The sequence below is a fragment of the Pipistrellus kuhlii genome, unplaced genomic scaffold, assembly GCF_014108245.1.
Source record: "Pipistrellus kuhlii isolate mPipKuh1 unplaced genomic scaffold, mPipKuh1.p scaffold_m20_p_6, whole genome shotgun sequence".
In the NCBI taxonomy this organism is placed as follows: Eukaryota; Metazoa; Chordata; class Mammalia; order Chiroptera; family Vespertilionidae; genus Pipistrellus; species Pipistrellus kuhlii.
The window spans coordinates 12,578,434-12,599,667 of NW_023425562.1; positions in this window are offsets into that span (position 1 = coordinate 12,578,434).

Consider the following 21,234-nt stretch of genomic DNA (forward strand, 5'->3'; position numbering starts at 1 on the left):
TTCTAAACTATAAACGTCTTAGAGTGCTTTCAATAATCCCTACTTGTCATAGTCAGACCCTGTCCTTCTAACAAGATGATGATAATGTTCTATATATTCACAGTCTATTTTTTTTTTCTGTTGTGAAGTTGGATCATGATTAGATGCAGTCCAATGGTTGGTGTACAAAGGCTCTTCTTTCTATCTAGGATTTAAGAGCCTCTAAAAAAAGAAACTATATTTAATCAGCCCCTTTATAACTACAGTGTATGACCAAGTATTCTACACAGAGAATGTGCTCACTATATTTCTGGTGGTTGGAGAGGTATCATATAGTCTGTCATAGCCAACAGCCCAGGCTCTGGACCCTGATTGTTCGCTTTTAAACCTGTCTCAGCCTTTTACTGGCTGTGTGACCGTGGGTAAATTACTTCACCTTTCTGTGTCTCAGTTTCTTCATCTATGGTTTATTAAAGACCGATTTTATTAACTCATAAAGTTTAATTAAAATGGTTTATTAAAGACATGCTTTATTAACTCATAAAGTTTAATGCATACACAGTTCTTAAAAGTATTTTTGCAAATCGTAAGCAGCATGTAAGTGTATGATTATTTTATCATTAGTTTTTAGTTACTAGTGCTCCCAGTCTACTGTAAGCACTCACCAGAAGAGAACATGTTTTCATGTTTTTATTGGTAAGTGCCTTGAGCAATGCACCCAATAATCTGAGGGTGTGTGTGTGTGTGTGTGTGTGTGTGCAAGGGAGAGAGAGAGAGAGAGAGAGAGAGAGAGAGAGAGAGAGAGAGAGAGAGAGAGAGAGAGAGAGAGCCCCCAGGTGTATAAATGTTTACTGAAGTGAAATCTTTAAGTAGCCAAGATCTTTACGTGGCAGATTGATTTGCTCTCTGGAAAATGATCAAATGATTGGCATTTAGGAGGTCCAAGATAGCAGTAACACAGCAGCATGCTGAACTCTACCCCTCCCATGAGCATGCTCAAATGTACACATATGAAGGTCAATTACTCCTTAGAGACCACTGAGGGTTGAATGAACAGCTTCTGAAGAACAAACAAGAGAAGAGACTGAAGGGAGAGGGCTGGGAAGCTGAGGAACCCCAGGAGCTGTGAGAACTCTCCCTGGGAGAAGCCAGTGAGTTCCATTATTTATGTTCCCCTCTGCTTCTTTAAGGCAAATGGAAGCTCCATCCTGGGCCTCTGCCCACCTGCTAGACCACTGTGGCACTTTCCCAGCTACAGTACCTGTTGTCTTTTGCCTTTGAGCAAGAGGGAGCAAGCACAGCAATAGGGTGTTACCACATGCATCTGATCTCTGGGGGAAACCACTCCAACCAAAAGGCCAGTACCTCAAGCCCCTTGAGCCCTTGGTCAGCACCAAGGGGCTTCCCCAAACAACATGACACAGAGGTACACAGAGGTCTGTTCTGTCCAGGACCACAACAAAAAAGAGAAAGACTATATACTCGGGAGCCAATGAAACACTCTGGAGACTGTGGGAATTCCATAGGGCAGGAGGAGCTCCATCCAGGTGCGCTGGCCTGCCTGCCATAGGTTCCAAGACACATATATGGTACACATAGCTTACACAGAAACTGCTTCTACATAAGGCCACTTTCCCAAGAGTGGGAGACAAAGATGTCTTGTCTAATTCATGTACACAAACACAGAGAGTCAAACAAAATGAAGTCTGCCTTTGCTTCCTCTTATGGACCTTGATACTTGCTATCCTTTTTGAATGTCACATGATCCCTGTTGAGTGCTCATCTCCATCCAGTGAAGAATTAGGTGTTTATTCACAGCCATTCCACTCGCCTGAGCAGGATTCAAGTCATTCTTAGAGTACAGGAGGGGAAACTAAGTTAACCAGTAATTCCTTCAAATAAACATATTCATTCTATTAAATATGGATATGTAACTAAAATACTAAGCTACCCAGTCATTGTGAGATGTCTGTGAGGAAGAAGTTGGACTCATCCAATCACTGACAGGCAGAGCTCCTGACAACCTTATCCACAAAGTCACTCTTCTCTTCATTTGAGGATTTATATATTTATTAAAATGATTTATTTGCATTCCAGTTCACAATCTTACATAATGGTGACCCTGCCATATGCATCTTTATCTCTCCAGAGTAGAGCACAGTGCCTGGCATGCGCTAGGTGTGTAAATGAAGGAATTAATTACACCAAGCAGGTAACTGTCTATTACCACTATTAATGAAATTAACCTTGCAAAGTTTATTATTTACTACTTACTAGTACACTCTAATTAAAAGATAAATCATGGGGTGAAGAGATAGCAACGTAGTTCATAACCTCTGGGTAGATGAAGGTTTGGAATGCGTGTTCTCACCATGGGATGGAAGAGCACTATAAACCAGGAGATAACACCACTGCTCAGGACAAAAGCGAACTGGAAATGTCAAGGGATAAATAGGAAAGAGCTAACTTTGCAAGTGGGAAGCAGAATTATATCTGCAGAGCACATGCCTCTCTATCACACTGATTCCTCACAAACGTATAGTAAAACTCACAATAGGTGGCAATACTTCTGGTTGTGGGAGGATTCAACTTTTTCCCTAAGACTGAAATAGTTGGAAGAAGAGATCTTATATGTAATATAAATAACTGGCATCCATTGAATTATTCTTTCAATATGGATTCATTCAGTAAATATGGATTGATTTGCTCATTCTTAAATTCATTCATTCAACCCTGGTAGGGTTTTGTTTGTTTGTTTCATTTTTTAATTTATTATTATTTGTTTTTTGTTGTTGTTGTTTTTAATGAAGAAAACCACAATATAGTCCATGAGTTCAAAGTGGTTATACCAAGGTGTGGGAGAAAGACAACTGCATATAAGGCTCTGAAATAAGCCATGATGTGGCAGGCAGTTGGACAGATAAGTGAGCAGAGCCTGATTGAAACATGGGGGAAGGAGAGACTGACTTCAAACAAGAAGACAAGATGAGATGTCAGGGAATGGGGAGTACCTGGTACTAGATTTAAAGTAGGACTTCACATTGAAGAAATTAGAAGAAACAAGGCTATTTAAAGCTTAAATATTAGGTTGTTTGGCAAATTGCAAGTAATATTATTTTGGTGATGCATAAGAACATAGGAACATAGTCCAAAAGTTGTATTATAAATAAATCATAGAAAATTTAAATTGCAGCACACAGAGCTTGGATTTCTTTGGGGTTAATTTTTTTTTTTTACTTTATCTTTAAGCAAAGCATGATACCCAGTTTAAAGTAGAATAGCGAATAAAAATACAAGCTTCAGATTAGAGGAAAATTAAGGTCTGGCTCAAGTTATTCTTCCATTAAGCCTTTGTTATATTTTCATATTCAAGTGATTTAAAACTGAGCTAAAATTTTATATGTTTATTATTACTGTAATCACTAATTTGACGCATAGCATTCCACAGTTTACTAAATTGTAATCTACTTGAAAAAGAAGCGCATGGGTTCAGCACCATGGGAATTATAATTTTTAAAAAAGTATGTGGAAAATAATTTATTCTTGTTATCTATTAATTATTTTATTATTTCCCTTATGAACAATTGCAAACCTACTTTTGCCCCACCCTGTATATTACAATACATAATGTCTGTATATATAATATATATGGCATCTTGCAGTTTTGTGAAATTTTAGGTATACATTTTAAATGGTTTCTATTATAGCTTTGAATAATGGATTGAAAGTTCAAAATACAAGGCCATAATAACATGACATAATCACTGATTATTGGTGTACTAGAGGCCCTATGCATGAAATTCACGGAGAAGTAGGCCCTCTTTCCCCTGGCTGCCAGCACTGGCTCTCCTCCTCCAGCTGCCCTCAGGCACCTGGTACACAGGCTCGCTTCCCTTCAGCCCTGACTTCATCAGGAAGGACATCCAGAATGGCGGCTAGTCTAATTAGCATATTACCCTTTTATTAGTATAGATTCTTTGAACACTGAGTATCAGAGAGTTTATTATTTTACAAAATGGGGTACTATGACCACCTAAGATACTGGAAAAACACTCAAATTTTAGAGCAAGAGAAGTTTCATTATGGATTTGATCTTTTTTGCCAACTTGTTAACTGTGTGAAATGAACAAATCTTTGCTTCTCAGAGCTGCAGATTCTCATCTGTAAAATCTAATATACTTGGGTTTTGTGAGGTTCAGATGAGATGATATAAATTCAGTGTCTGGAAACACTCATTAATGGCATAAAATTAAATATTAGAAAAGTCACTCCTTTACCAATGTCATCCAAGTAAGAGATAAATTGTCTGAGGGTGTTGGTTATATCAGTACCATGAAAGGTGAACCCTGAGTTGAAGCAGAGATAGGCCAGTGGGAAAGGTGCATAGTTTGCACAAAAACATCAAAGTGCATTTAATTTTTTCCTATTCTTGTAAATTTTTGTAGCTATATTTTATCACATGTCTGTGACAGATCTTGACTTATGTGTGTTAGTTATATTGCTTGGTATGCCTTTCAGCTAAAAATTTTCTCTTTTTTATATTGTAAAGTTTCCCTCACTTAGCTCCAGACCATCTTTCTTATCCTATTATCTTTTGCGACTGTAAATAATTTGCTTTCTTTATTTTGTTATCTTGACAGTATTTATAGATCATGTCATAGAGAGCCTCCCTTAGAGACCTCTCTTTTGTAGACTATATAAATTTAGTTCCTTATGTCTAAACTCTTCTGTCTTGCCCTTTAATCCAGGGATATATTTTGACCTTCTGAATTTTTTTGTCTCAATTTACCTCTATAGCTTGTCAGTATTACAAAAAAAAAATTATGCTAGAAAATTAATAGTTTGAAGTGATAGCTAGCAAAGAGCTAAAACATAGCTTCCCCAACATTCTAACTAATCTACTTATATCACTGTAGAAGATAGAGAAGCAAGAACACTGCAGACAAAGCCTAGGAACAATAAGGTTAATTTGAGGGAGAAGGGAAAGATATTACTGATTTCTTCTGGATTTGGCTTGATGAAATCAACCAATCTGCTATTCCAAAAATTAACATGGTGAATTGTGAAACATACACTATCTATACCCTTCCTCTGGCTTAGAGATTAGAGTGTATACCAAACATTAAATCAGACATGCATTATTCCACTTTGCAAATATGATATTTGAGATGGTCAGAAGCCTGCTTTCACATTACTTTAAAAAATAATCTATTCATAATTGCAACTCATACAAAATGGCAGAATGCCAGGTGCATGAGAAGTGCCTGGATAGTTAAGTATTCCAAGTTAAATGGGTAATCTAAACAATACCTAGGAGGGTTTGTGTTAGATATTATGTATTATTTAAGTACTTCTGTTTAGGAAACTAAGAGTGAGGACCAAGAAGTCTGGTCAAACAAAATCAGAGGATGAATAACCAGAAAGGGATTCTCAGAAATACTGTCACGCAGGAAAATAAATGTTTTCATGATGACAAAGAGGAAATCAAACTCTGAAAAATCTTAAAATTTTATATAGTTTGATCCAAAAGAATAGGTACATAATCTTAAAAATATGCCAGAATATGTCCTTTATTAGAAAAGTATAAAACTATATAAAGAGAAGGTTCTCAGATTAAAGTACATTAGTGGAAGGTACAATGTAATAATCATAAAGTAATGCATGGTGCTTTAGTACCAGGTACCAGAATGGGCTCATAGTGGGTCCTCACTAAATATTAGCTCCTATATGCAATCACAACAGATGGAATAATCTTATATAATAAAAGCCCAATATGCTAAGTATCCAGTTGTCCAGTTGTCTGTTCAACCAATCAAAGCATAATATGCTAATGATATGTTAAGGCAGCTCAACCACTTGCTATGACCACCATGGGGCAGATAATTGACTGGCAGATCAGTCACTATTATGCGCACTGACCACTAGGGGGCAGATGCTCCAACCAGTAGGTTAGCTTGCTGCTGGGGTTCCACCCATCAGGACTGAATGAAATGGGCTAGACATACCCTGGAGCCCTCCTATGGTCCCTCCCCAGCTGGCCAACCTCCTGAGTCCCTCCGTAGCCCCAATTGTGCACCAGTGGGTTCCCTCAGCCTGGCCCTCTCACAATCCAGGACCCCTCGGTGAATGTCTGAGAGTTAGTTTTGGCCCAATCCCACAGCTCCCAAGGCCAAGCCATCTGGAGTGACCTGAATTCGTGCATCAGGCCTCTAACAGTAGTAGTAGTATAGTAAAAATAATAATAATAATAATAAGTACTATGAAAAGTGCAAAAATAAACAAACAAACAAACAAAAAACACTTTCTATTTCAATAATAAAGTTTGCACCCAAACTCAAAATGCTGAAATCATATTTGATGTCCTTAAATCATAAATCAGTGGGTGTAAAACTTAAGATCTTTTCTCAGGATGCAAAGAAAAAGAAAGTTAATGACAGTGATGAGAGCAATGATAGAGCTAGAGAACATTGGACTTTCACCCAACTCATTTTTCTTCTTCCTATTCTCTTAGAGAGGTGGGGCCAAGTATGCTGTGCATAGTGCTGGATTTGCTGCAAAGCACCAGCAAAAACCACCAGGTAAGAAGCCAGTTGCTTTAGGAGCAAGTATGACACAAGCAGGAAATAACTTTTTTTCTTCACTTAACTACTATGTATGTTCCTTACTGAAAATATATCCTATCTAATAAAAGGCTAATATGCAAATTAACCATCATTCCATCACAAAGATGGTGGCACCCACAGCCACAAGATGGCAGCACCCAGTCCTCTCAGCCCCTCTGGAATCCCCCAGTCCCGGGGATGTGGCTGCTGAGAGTGGGCAGCGTGAGTGCCCTGGTGGAATGCTTGCTTTGTTGCCATGATGATGAGGCACACACACACACACACACACACACACACACACACACACATATATAATATATATAGTAACTTGGAAACAAAATCAAAGCCAAAAAGTGATAGTCTTAGGAGGGAGTCCAATGACTAACCAATAATATGGAAACAAAGGCATAGAAGTGAAAACAAAAGAACCCAAACCAGACATTGGGGGGAGGGGAGAGGAATTCAGGAAGCCCAGAATTGGGAGACAGAGTGAGCTCCCATGGGGCATTAAAATTGGCTGAAATGACCAACAGGATACATTTTTTAAGTTGGTGAATCCATGCTTCATTAAATGCCTTCAAGTGTTACATGAGAAACAGCTCTTCCCAGGCAGGGCCAACAGTGCCTGGAGAAGATCTGATTTCTGGAAAATAGAAAAATAACTTTCTGGAAAGTTATTTATATAAAGCCAGATAATTAACTCACGTGTCAGTAGGTTTTGAACTTACATGAGAGGCCTTACTTTTTTACTGAGTGTCGTTCATTAAGATGCTCATGAAATGGTCTGTTGATATAAATAAAGATGGATGGCCATCAGGAAAGCTAAAATATAAAATGGAAGCTAGCGGAGAAAGTTGCCAGGGCCTCAGCACTTGCACTATATGTGTCAGATTGGGAGCTTCTTTGTGATGGACAGAGCTCTAAGAGCCATAGGAGCCCACTCCTGCTTTAACCACTTGGATCATGTTGTTTTGTGCCCACTGAGCAGAATTCCAGATTTAAATCTGCCCTTCTAGGAAGATAATCTGAATCCTGAACTTGGACAGAAAGACTTTGTTAATCACCTGGACCTCTGTCCCCATCTTGGCAACAGCCTCCCCCACATCCCAGGTTTGAACTCATTCAACTTCAGCTTCCTACTTCAGAGAATGGGGAGCTCAGGGTGAAGGAATTCAGTGGTTCACCACTGTTATTACAAAAAGTTCCCTTTTTTTTTTTTTTTTTTTTTTGAATGAAGTCTTTCTCTTACTATCTCCTACTTGGTTCTGCCTTCAGAAGTGAGACAGAAACAGTCTAGTCCCACTTTGATGAGAAAGCCCTTTGCAAACTTTGGCACAATTACTTTGTCTTTTATCCTTCTTTGGAGGCACAACACCACTAGTTTCCAAAACAGTTTTGTGACAGTTTTAAGAGTTTTCAGTATCCTAGTCACCTCCAGATAAAAATTCTGTTCTAAATTCTTCCTGTTGCTATAGCTTAGAAAATTCATAGTATCTATGCCTATGTCTACCCAGAAAACCAATGTAAACATGATCCTCCTTACAGTAAGACTGTAGGAAAGACTGGTTAAGTCACCTTCAATCCAATAATACCTCACACTGTTCTAAGCCCCCCCCCCCCTCAAAAAAATCAACACAAAAACAAAACAAAAAACAAAAAAACACTTCAATTTAAGTAATTTTGGGGGTTTAATTGCTGTTTGATATGTGTATGGACACACCCTCCATTTGTTTTTACCAAAAGTGGATTTGTGCTTGGATGCAGAAATGCCTTGGTCAAATTCCTGGCCAGCAGAAGCCATGAAATATTCACTAGCTTTGCATTTCTTCTTGCTTGCTGGTACACTTCATGCACCTAATAAACACCCTAAAATAGACCATGAATGTGAAGTATAGTGGATTTTGGTAGATAATCTCAATGGGAGAAGGCATTGGCAACTCTAAGGAAGTAATGTGCACTAAATGTTAGACAAATAAAAAAGTAAGATAAAGTCCTTATGGAGATTGGTAGGCATCGATTCATTGTGCGTCTAAATACACACGTTAAGCCACTTAAAGCATCACAAATGCTGCTGAGCTATTCTTGGTTTTGCAGAGGAAAGATCAGGATGAGGGGAAAAATTATTATTCCCTAAGAATTACAGCCTCTATAGACTTTGAACAGAATCAAGTTGGCTAAGGACAGAGATAGAAATAGCATTAGTTTTCTGTTAAATGCTTAACACAGATGGCAAGAGATTCCCAACCTGAAATCCAGCTGGGCTTTCCAAAGACATGTTACATTTTCAAACAAGGAAAAGATTAGTTGAAAATTACTTATCCAAGTCATCTTTCGTCTTGAACAAGTTTAATAGGAATTGTCTTCTGAGTCACTTTGAAGATTCTACACTGATAATAATTTTAAAAGCTTTAGAGCTCCGAGAGTGTGGAGTTTGTTCCAGCAAAATTTGACATCTCTTCAGGAACCCCTGCAGATGGTCCTGCTGTGTGTCTGCTTGAGTCTCTTTAGTGACAGGCAGCCAGACTACCCAGTCTTCAGCATGATATCAAGGTTCCAGCAAGGCTCAACTAGGAACGTAGCACAGAAGACAGAGACATGATTTCATTCTTAGCTCTGCCATTTACTTCAAGAACGAAGAAAAGTGCTTTAGAATCTTGACTATATAAAAGAAAGAAAATGAGAACACAAAAAATAGCAATGAGATCTGTCATCCATAATAATAAAAAGGTATTATGCTAATTAGACCAGAGGTCATTCTGGATGTCCTTCCTGATGAAGCTGGGGCCAGAGGGAAGCCAGCCTGTCCCAGGTGCCTGTAGGCGGTGGACCAAGGGAAGCCAGCCCGGGTCCTGGGTGCCAGAGGAAAGCTGGTGCCTGCAGCTGGGGGAAGAAAGGCCTACTCTTGCACACATTTTCATGCATCAGACCTCTAGTAAACCATAAAAATATAACTGGGTTTTGTTTATTCTAAAAACATGCTATATAGTTCTCTCATTACTAATTTTTTGAAGACTAATATTAATAATGGAAGAACAGTATACCACAAGTAAAGTTGATTTCTTTGTGGTTTCTTCCCATTTGTTTTAGTTTTACTGTGTGCAGCAAAAGGGAACAAATAATTGTTCAAATGTTCAGAGGCACTTCTTTTTCTCCAGCATAGCTTTGTCTTCTTCAGGAAAGTTCCTTAAGTTACTAGCAGGGTTTCTCTTCTGAGGTACACTTCCCTTTACCCTGCTTATCTTCCTCTGTGCTTATCAGATCTGTTTCTCTAGGATTTTCAAACAAGGGTGGGTTGGAGGTGAACAGGACGCCTCAAGTGCCACAGAGTGCTCTTGGATGTAAAGAAATTACTCCGAACCTGGATGGTTTAGTTACCTGTGCATTTGTTAAAATAAAATAATGTTTTGTTTGATTTTTGCGTATTCAAAACCTCTTTTTACTATTTATTTAGTAACTGTTACTTATTTTAGTAAATGGGTGGTTAAATAAGAGTGGAAATTACTCCTTTGAAATCCTAATGGCTCTGGGCATAGTTCAGAGCTCAGAGTAGATCCTTAAAGATATTATATGTTAAACTGAGTCCAAGTAAACTGTAATTGAAACTTCAACAGACAGTATCTTAACTACTGTCCCAGCAACCTATTGGAGTCATTTATATGAATATTCCTCACACACCAGGTAAGAAAACTGTAATCACAGTAAAGAAAAAAATATGGGGCTGGCAAAGATCACCTGCCTCCAATGCAATGAAGATATCTTCATTAAAAAAAAAAAAATGGTTCTGTGGCGATAGCTCATTGGCTCAGTGGATAGAGCATTGGACTGTGGACTGAAGGTCTGGGTTCAATTTTGGTCCAGGGTATGGACCTGGATGCATGCTCAACCGGAGGCCCTGGTAGGGGTGCACATAGGAAGCAACCAATCAATGTTTCTCTCTCTCTCTATGTGTCTCTCCCCTCCCTTTCACTCTATCAAAAAATGAGTGGAAAAATATCCTCAGGTAAAGATTAATGAAAACAAAACAAAACAAAAAAACAGCCAAAATCGGTTTGGCTCAGTGGTAGAGTGTCAGTCTGCGGACTGAAAGGTCCCAGGTTCAATTCCGGTCAAGGGCATGTACATTGGTTGTGGGCACATCCCCAGTAGGGGGTGTGCAAGAGGCAGCTCTCTATCCCTCTCCCTTCCTCTCTGTAAAAAAATAAATTTAAATAAATTTAAAAAGAAACAAAACATCCAGCACTGTGAATATTCAGTGTCCAATGTAAGTCACACAGTAGCATTCCCATTGCATCACATGAAAGCTGAGCACAGGCTAGCTCTTTAAAAAAATGTGTAAACCTTGATTAGAATTTGCTAATATGTGAAAAACTCCTTTTTAAAAAAAAAAAAAAAAAGTCCACTTTGCAGAGGGCCCCATAAGAGCATTCCAGTCTCCCAGTGCCTGTAATTATTTCCAGATCATTAACCATTTGAATGAGAGACCTTGGGGAATGGGGAGATGGAAAAGGGAAACAAAGCTAAAGAATTCCGAGCCACTTCTAATTGAAGGCCAAGCAGAAAAATATTGAGCATCTGCTAATGAAGATTTAAGTCAGAGGTAAGCAAGGCTCTCGGTTGCACAGGTTGTGCCTTCTCAGGGCACCACAGAGGCACGGATTGCATGGGGTGGAGGTGCTCAGCCCCCTTTACCCCTTCCCAATGTTCAGGGCTGCTCCTCAGAAGTTACCGTGGACAGAGTGTCTGGGGCACTCGGACTGCTGGCCTGTACCCCAGCCCATCCATTCCATGAAGGGCAGTTCCTTTGCTGTATCGTGTGTGTGTGTGTGTGTGTGTGTGTGTGTGTGTGTGTGTGTGTGTGTGTGGCTTACACGAATGATAGCCTTCATCCTTATAATTTCTCTTTTCTTCTCTCCTTTTAAAATTTACCTCTCAGCACTCTCCTCAATGTATCCCAAAGTTGAGGATTTGCTTTTCTTTGCTTTTAAGCAATTTTAGAAAAATATCCAACTCTCTTGTAGCAGAAATTGCGACATTTTTATCAGATCTGGGGAGCATTTTCAGAGCATTGAAAACTTTCTTTGCCCTCTGCTTACATTTGAAGGAGGGGTCCTACAGAGGAAAGTGGGATTAGGTCGGCTCTCATACAGCCAAGAAATGGCCCTGGCCACCCCAGTGGAGCCTCAGGCTGATGCAGCTGAGGGAACATGTGCCTTATGGAGGCCAAGGTCAGGATGGGTTCTGGGATTATGGTTTTGAGATTAATAAATCCTCCAGGAAGCTGCACCATGAGGATTTGGGAGAATTGTTAGTTTCCTTCAAATGGGTACTGCGACTCTCATTGGTGGGCTTCTCCATACCAACCTGTCTGTGCAAGACAAAGACCTGTCACTTCCAGCTGATGATGACATGCAGCTTCAGGGGGAAGATTCTGCACTAAAATGGGTTTACATTTTTAGTTTAAAACACTGGATTTTTACAAAATGACCAAAATCTGCATGCTGCTCTCTCTAGCCCTGTGCTTATAAAACACGGTGGAGGGGGTTGGAGGGTGGCAACCCACCCTGCATTCAAAGTGGTCTAATTGGAGTTTTCTTTTGTCATTTTTCTTTCTAAATAAAAAATAGTAGTGCTTTAAGAAATAGCCAACACATATCAATAAAGAAAAGAAGAAAGAAAAAAAGGAAAAAAAGAAATAGCCAAAATTATATTTGTGCACTGTTTACAGATTCTACTCATCCCAGAGAGCCTAGACTAGAAATAAAAATTTAAACAAAAACTTATACTTTGAAGAAGACTTTGGGAACTGATGACACTAGACATGGCCTTATTTTTCCATGAAGCTGTTTATGAAGCAAGCTGTCAATCAGGCAGATAAAGGTCCACCTCAAACTTCATAGCAGCACCTGCCATAGCTGAATGGTCTGATTTTAACTTCCAGGCTTCATTACCATTTCTAAATAACTGGTTGATGAAAGATGCACTTTACTTCAAGTGAAAAATAGGACTTTTGAGTAGAAGATTTTACTGTGATGTACCCCACTGTGCCAAATTTTGATTACTGATTTGGAGATGGGAAATAATCCAGGTACTTTTTCTCTTGGTGTAGTTAAAAATCACCTCTTAAAGGCACTTATCCAGCACTTAGAATGTGTAGAGCACATTTTTCTGTGAAATTGCTTTAGATAGAAACTTGTGTCCGGTCACTTACCCACTCATTTATCCATGTAGAGTTTGTACACTTGCCTCGGTATATATTACCTGAGATTGTGTGAGAATTGGGCATAAATGGGCCTTACATAGAAGCAGAGCATGTGTTCATCTTTATGAAGGGTTTGAAAATATTAAGAGACTCTTACCTTCAAATGACTATTTCACATGGTCATTATATTATGAGGTCTTGTGATTTTATATACTCACAACTTATATACTTAAGCTGAGAGGGATTTTTAGCGATCGTCTATTTATATATTTTTGTTTTAAACATTAGAACCCCAAAATCTAGAGACTGAGTTACTTGACCAGATTCCTTAGCTTTCTTGTTAGTAGCTGGGTTGAGACTTTGAACCCAGTACCTTGATTTCCAGTCTTGTGAATACTAGGTTGCTTTGCTGCTTCTTCTTAAATTCTACTTTTAACTTCTGAATTTTCCTAAAACAAGTTAGGTTCAGACAGCAGCCAGGTTAAATATGGGCTTGCAATTATGGTCTGCCAGGAGCCAATGATGGGTTGGAAATTGCAAGATGTCCCAGTTGGAAAAGAGGATGTGTGTGGAAACACACACACACACACACACACACACACACACACACACACACGCTGATTGAATTGCACCATTTCAACACATAGCTTTAGAGCAACTATAGCTATGAGAAACTATGAAATCACACCACTGCAGATTTCTGGAGAGAGACTAAGGATTCTCTGATGGTCCCCTTTCTGTCTGCTCATCCCTCTCCCATTCCTGACTCCACAGTCCCTGAGGGGAGAGGGAAAATGCTATAATGAACATAAATGTCAATGTCCAGAAGCCATTTCCATTCACAGGCCAGTTCTTGGGTGAAGTGAGTTTCCTGCTCACTGAAGGTTAGTCCAGGGGGATGCACAGGCAGGCCCTGGCAGCTGGCCATCAGGTGTGCAAGTGCTTACACTTCCCTTTTTTCTTTGATAATGAAAAGATTCTCCTCCCAACTCTGATCTAATTTTATTAAGTGCATTATAATGATGGCCTTTAATATAAATAGTTCTTATAGTATTTAATATAAAATATCATATGCCCTATGGATGCAAATGGGAACATGGACCAACTCATTTTTGACAGGTAGGAAGTTGATCGGTTAGAGACAGAATGATAACCTGGCTGACAAATGCACTGGATGTGTCCAGAGGGGGAAACGCTTAAAAAAGGCACGACGGACTGAGGAACTTAGCAGGAATATAGAAAAAGAAAAACACCAGAGGGGATTTAAACAAATTGGACAGGAGCAAGCTTTTGCCTCTATTAATATGCACCTCTCCAACCTTCTCATTCCACCAAGGAGGAAACTCGGCTGGATGGAGAACTGATGGGGACTGACTGTGGGTGTCAATTTTGAGAGGAGGAACCAGGCTGCAAGTGCATGTAAATCTACATGGTTCCTGTTGCCAAGGAGTTTACAGCCTATAAAGGAAAATGGCCACACAAATAAAGAATTCGAAGGAAAGCAAACCTTGACAAAGCTGGGAGGAGATCATCAATTAGTCTTCCAAGACAAAAACCCCTTAAGCTTTGGAGAAACAAAAATGTCCTCATGGAGGAGAATAAATTTCACTGAGGACATGCACACTGAGAGAAACTAAAGGAAAGTTGATCCAGACACAGAAGTTGAGGAAAGTGGTGGCATGATGCATACCTGGCTATAGGAAAGGTACCATACTTCTCCTCTCAGTTAATCCTCACCTGAGAGTGCACAAGGCAGGGATTAATGTCACATTTGTCAATGAGGAGGCAGAGGTCTCAGTTACATACCCAGGACCACGTGACAGGGGCAGGATTCAAACTTAATCTGGAGTCTGTCAATTATGCTTTGGGCTCCTAATTCCTTTCTACATATTATAAAAAGCATGTGAACAGTGCACATTTTCTACTGTATGCTATGACATAGTCATAAAGCATATACCACATTACAGGGCTCTGTTTCTGCCCAGAACTTGGAGGAGGAAACATCAACACTGTGTTTCCAGGACCTCTTTACTCACTAGGACACAATCCTTCCTCAGGTGTCTGGCACCGATCTATGCAGGTGAAAGGGGCTCCCACTTCTTCAACCAATGGGAAAGTGTCCAACTCCTCAATATACTCGTTCTTCTGTAACAGACAACCTACTTTTTCATAGTATCTCTCACTTTGCTCCTAATTAAAATGCAATAAGTTCAAAAGTTGTACATCAAAGCAGTGCATTAAGAAAGAAAGTGCTGCATATGATCTATTGTTACCTAGGAATTTAAAGTTTAGAAATCCCAGGGTAATGGTGTTCAAGTTTGAGTTTGTCAAAATTGTCAGTGTTGAGACTGAAAAGCAATGTTAGAGAATATCCATGCAGTCACCAAGCATATTTAGCCTAAGGTCAAATTCCATTCCATTCAGTAGTCATATTCCATTTTTATCACCTTGTTGATAGAGACAGAGTGGTAATTATTGAATTTTAAAAGTGCTTATAGCCCTAGTCATTTGGCTCAATGGATAGAGCATTGGCCTGTGGACTGAAGGATCCCAGGTTCAATTCCAGTCAAAGGCACACACCTCAATTGCAGGCTCAATGCCCAGTAGGGGCCATGCAGGAGGCAGCCAATTAAAGATGTTTGTTTTGTGTGTGTGTGTGTGTGTGTGTGTGTGTGTGTGTGTGTGTGTTTTCTCTCTCTCTCTCATGGATGTTTCTATCTCTGTATCCATCTCCCATACTTTCTCTCTAAAAAGTAAACAAAATCATTTTTTAAAGTGCTTAAAGACCAAGGTGAAGGGTACTTAATCCATGATTTATCCAGTGCTTACTCCCTGCCTCCCTCCTGACAGCATAATTTAGTGGGGAGCCTTTTGAGAATTTTCTAGAGACTTTTTCTAATATTCAGAATTTTGGCATTTAAATGTTGCAATCAAATGAGAACTCATTCAGATTTTTTATTGTAATTGTCTTAATTATAAGAAGACTATGAGTACAACTTTTGTCTTTTAATAAGAGAAAAATAATTTCTAAACTAAAAAGAAATCATTTTTTTCAAAACACATAATTCTCAATTCTATAGGCTCTTAATTACAATGCCTGCTGTAACTTTTAAATCAAAGAGACTGATTTTTAGGAGAATTGTAGGGATAAAACTCATTCACTCAGATGCTATTCCTTAAAGCAGTCCCCATAACACTTTTTAGTTATAGCTGTTCATGAGGCACTCCCTTTCTGGAAGTATCGCAGATAAGGTTCATCAATGGCAGAAAGCATAAATCTCATGAATTCACTGTGCTTCAAATTGTAAATTACCCTGTGCAATGATCATAATCCAAACAATGGACATCATATTTTAGGGAAATTCCTGAAAAGAATTCCAAGATTTTTTCAGCAAAACATCACCTCTGGTTTAAGCATGTAGTATCACGGGCCCATTGGTAGCCATTAAGAGCATATGAGTTAGGAGTCTCATTTTTGAGAGGGAGACCTGAAGAAATCCTGAGATTAAAGACCAAATTTATTCTTTAGTTCCTAAAAGAGTGGAGCATTCCTGAAGTTAGTCTTGTTCTTAAATTTCATGGGTCAGAGCTCTCTAAAAAGTCCAAGAACCTCTTGGATTTCTGTTACTGGGATGTGTGGCCTTTCCCAGAACTGGGCACTATGATATACATGTGACTGGTCACCTGCAGTTCACTGGGACTGCTCCTGCTCCTTGCTATTCCAATTTTCCCTCCAGAAGGACTATGTAGCTCTCCCAATTCCTCATTTAGGAAAAAAAAAGGAAAAAAATAATATTCCCTTGGATACATAATTCCAATGTTTGTTTAAAACTCAGTCATTACTTGGAACCATTAATAATTACTTGTCTCAAGAGTTGTATTGTAAATAAATAAATTTTCCAAAATAAGTATGTCTCTAATCATATACTGCACATGTAACAGACAAACTACTTAGTAGGTAGCAAGGAAGCTAATTTGCACTGTTCTTCTGTTTAAAATGCCACCCCCCAGCATCCCCTTTAACTTTCAGTCAGGCTGTCTCTCCTGTCAGAGCTTTCTTGGACCAGGTCACCACACAACCTCCTCACCACACAACCACTTCTTTCATTATCCATGACACTCATTTCACAATTGCTCATTTACTTATCTGCAACTTCTGCTATGCTGTCAGCTAAAACGACTATTTAAAACATTCAGTATTTCTTAAATTATTCATTTGTTTATCTTGTCCCCCTAACTGTATTAGAACACGTGCTTATTTAGAGTGCATATGTATAGCCCTCTTCTACATGCCCTGTGCCATTATAGGTTTAATATTTCTTGTTAATTGATTATTTTGATGAGGATTCCTTCCATGGACTTGCTTATCATATAGGTGTAAAAATCCCAATTCTGAAAGCACTGAGTTTTTATTAACACGGTCTCAAAAAATTTACTTTCTCTTTGGACACTTAACATTTTTTAAAAAAACAATCTCTGCTTTGGAGAGAGAGACATGCCTTAACTCCTGAATCTCCCACTTAGTTTATACTTGAACTAAAATATGATTGCCAAGACTTTATGTTTTAGGAAGGTTAAAAAACTACAGAGGAGTCTGTGAGACAAGAACATTCTGCTATGAATATTGACAAGGAAGTACCAGAGGGGGGTATTTTATTTGAAAATTATTTCTATGACAATTCCCTATGATGTATGTAACTGGTATTTTAGATATAGCCCCAGAAGTCCTTGAATCGTAAATGTACAAATTCAGGAACCAAAAAACAAGTTGAAATTTTAATGGAAATAGTGTTAACTGCTAAACCAAGATTTTTTAAGTACCTATCTGAAAGCATTTATCAGCAGATTAGATTAGAAACAAATCTCAGGATTGGTTTGGCTACAAGTTACATAATAGGACTGTTATGAAAATCAACATTCATTTACATTAACAAAATGCTATCTAAATCACACTTTCCTGTATTCTACACTCATCAGCTCACACCTGGCATACAGTGTTCAGTTCTGGATAATATGTTTAATAGAATTATTGATACATTAAGGCAAATCCACAGCAGAATGGCCAGAATAAGAAGCTTAGAAACCAAGTTACATGATTAAGAGTTACAGGAGATGAGCATGTCAGTAAAATAAAAGGCAAAGACAAATAAGATAAAGAGTTAATCAAATACTAGAGACTCGGTGCACAAATTCCTTCAACAGAGGTGTCCCTCAGCCTTGCCTGTAGGATTGGGCCGAAACTGGCTCTCTGACATTCCCTGAGGGGTCCCAAATCCCAAGACGGTGCAGGTCAGGCCAAGGGACCCCACCAGTGCACAATCCGGGCTGGGGAGAGATATAGGAGGTTGCCTAGCCAAGGAGGGACTTTGGGAGGAGTCTAGGGTGTGTCCAGTGGGAAGGCACCAAGGTGTGTCCTGCCCTTCTAGCTCAGTCCTGATCGGCCAGACCCCAGCAGCAAGCTAACCTACCAGCACAGTATCTGCCCCCTAGTGGTCAGTGCACATCATAGACTGGTCGACCAGTCAACTGTCTGCCCCCTGGTGATCAGTGCACATCATAGCAAGTTGTTGAGTGGGTCTTAGCGTATCATTAGTATGTTATGCTTTGATTGGTTGAACGGACAATTAGACAACCAGATACTTAGCAGATTAGGCTTTTATTACATAGTATTTGAAGCACTGATATGGGGACAGAGCATGGTTTGTGCTATTAAACTGTTGCTAATCAGTGTGTATTAAAAGAAAATGCAGCCAAAGAGAGGTTGCTTGACAAAGTGAACTGAGCACCTGAGACCAGATGGCTCCAAAAGTAGGAACACCCTGTAGTGGAGCTGTTCAAACAGGTATTGAAGAAACACCTATTAATGGTCCTAAGAAGGGATCCTCATTCTTCAGATTAGGTGGCCATTAACCTATTTCTCTGCATTTGAGATACAGAGCTAGCAATAAGAGAATCAGAAAGAGCACTTCACTTCCAAAATAAAATTCCAAGTTATCATCAAAATAGTTAATGTTTTTGAGACATTCTACTTTTTTAAAATAAGTCAAAAGATGTTTGTTGAGGTCAACTTAAAAGACAGATCAAGCCTCAATGTACCATAACTATATCACAGCCTCCAGCCACTGGGGACATCCTGGACCACTGAGGGTAACTTTCAAGGAGGCATTTGCAGTGCATTGTTATATGATCAAAGCCTACATTTCTTTCTTTCTTCATGTGCTGTGCTAAGCACATGCCATCAAGGCCAGAGAGATAAAGTGAATTCTCCCACATTTCTTTTATTTTAGAAAAGTTCATCAACTTTAACTGCCATCTGACTTTTATTTTCCTTCCTGGAAAGGTGCCAAATATGATAAGGATCTGATAAGTCAAAAGGCACTTTCAGCCTCATTGTCTGTCTGTATTAACAAAGCCTCATAAAAGCAGATGAATAGCCCAGGCCAACTTCTTTCTAGGATCAGCCAAAGATAAACACTGAGTGCCTTATCAGCTGAAAAGAAAATTCTTCATTTTTATCAGAGAATAAACTGCAGTTCCTTACTTGGAAATAAAAAATCGATGGCTCCATTTGGCGATTTAATTTTTTTTTTTTTTTTATTAAGCAGAAAAACAACTAAATCTCCCAATCATCTCCCTCCCATATAAATCCTGAGTTAAACAGCGAATGTGAATTCTTGGCTAACAAACTGAAGGAAAATGGAAGTGTAGATTCTATAGGAGCTATCAAGAATGTTGATGAGATCATAAAACTAAATTTCTTCATTATAATCTATTCAAATGAGTGATAAAAAGTTTGTATGCGAATTTTACACCCAAAGTCTTATCTAATGTAATGTATGGTACCAGCTCATTTGTACTTTCTCAGACCTCAGTCCATTGCCCCCTTTGTAGCCTCCTCAGACACTATCTTCTCTACCCCTCAATTCACAGTAATCCATTGCCCTTTCACTTTTTATATTTTTATACCAGTCAATACAGTTGGGGGCAACCAGGATGGCAGGAAGGGCAATTGGGGGCATTAAGCAGGCAGGCAGGTAAGTGGTTAGGAGCCAGTGGTCCTGAATTGGAGAGGGTGCAGGTCATGCTGAGTACACCCCTCCCCACCCAACCACTGTGCATGAATTTCGTCCACCAGGCCTCTAGTAGTTATAATATTGAGATTTGACTTGTTTGAAACTGAATATATAGCTGGCACTTATCTAAGTGATTTCCATCTATTAATAGATTCACTTATTTACAACAACCCAATTATTAAATACTTTTATTAGACACTATCTATAAACAAGGAAATTGTGGCAGAGAGGAGTTAAGCAACTTGCCTATCAAAACTCATGGTTTACACCCACTACCCAACATTACTTCTTTCATCTATCCAATATTTTACCTTTTCTTTTTAATTTCTAGTATTTTTTGCATGTGTACCTAATTATTTATGTTTATATCTGTATAACTAAAAATAATTGAATAAAAGTAAGAGACCAGTTTACAGTGAACCTAGAACTTTGAGTACAGTCAGATATTAAACAATTACTTAAAAAAAGGGCCTGGTTTCATCTGTGACTAATCATAAAATAGAGTCAAATGTTCTTCTGGGAACCATTGTTTGTATGCATGAGCTCTCACCAGCATGATTGTTAGAAATTAATCTACCTCAAAACTTTCCCAAGCTTCTGTAGTCCTAAGACCAGGATCTAGGTGTCTGTGTGTTTTTGTGATTGCCTATTTTTATGGTGACCCTCTTAAAATTACTTTCTTCTGATGCAACTGTATCAGCTATTCCTACAGGGCCACCAATACCTTAGACCAGATCATCCCATTATTCCAGCAACTTTTGGTAATATCGTGCTAAGGAAAGCAGGTAAAACAGGGAGCTATTTGTTCATTGAAATGGCAGTTTTTAGATTTTCCAAGGCCGCCTTCCCATTCAGTACTTTATTCTATGCAAACTGATGTGCTCAATATATATGGGACTTGGTGATTTAGCAGAATTACAAGTTGAGAGAAAGGAGAAATTGTGCAAACACTTAGAAGGTAGGATAAAGAAGATGATACAATGAAGAGGAAAAGTAATTTTCTGCAATATAAAAGAGATGAATTCATTTCAAGAAGTCAGCAGCTTAAAGTTATAGTCATCCATTTTCATCTTATGATATTGGTGTCCCGAGCTAGAAAAGAATTCCTAGATAGATAACTAAAATAGTGTTTATATGATGCCAGAAATCAATAGCTGCATTCTCCCTCTTCCTCCTGTCCTCAAAACTCTTTAAAAAAAAAAAAAAAAAAAAAGGCCTTAGCCCTCGCCGGTTTGGCTCAGTGGATAGAGCATTGGCCTGTGGACTGAAGGGTCCCAGGTTTCATTCTGGTTAAGGGCACATGCCTGGGTTGCAGACTCAATCCCAAGTGGGGGTGTGCAGGAGGCAGCAGAGCAATGGTTCTCACTCACCATTGATGTCT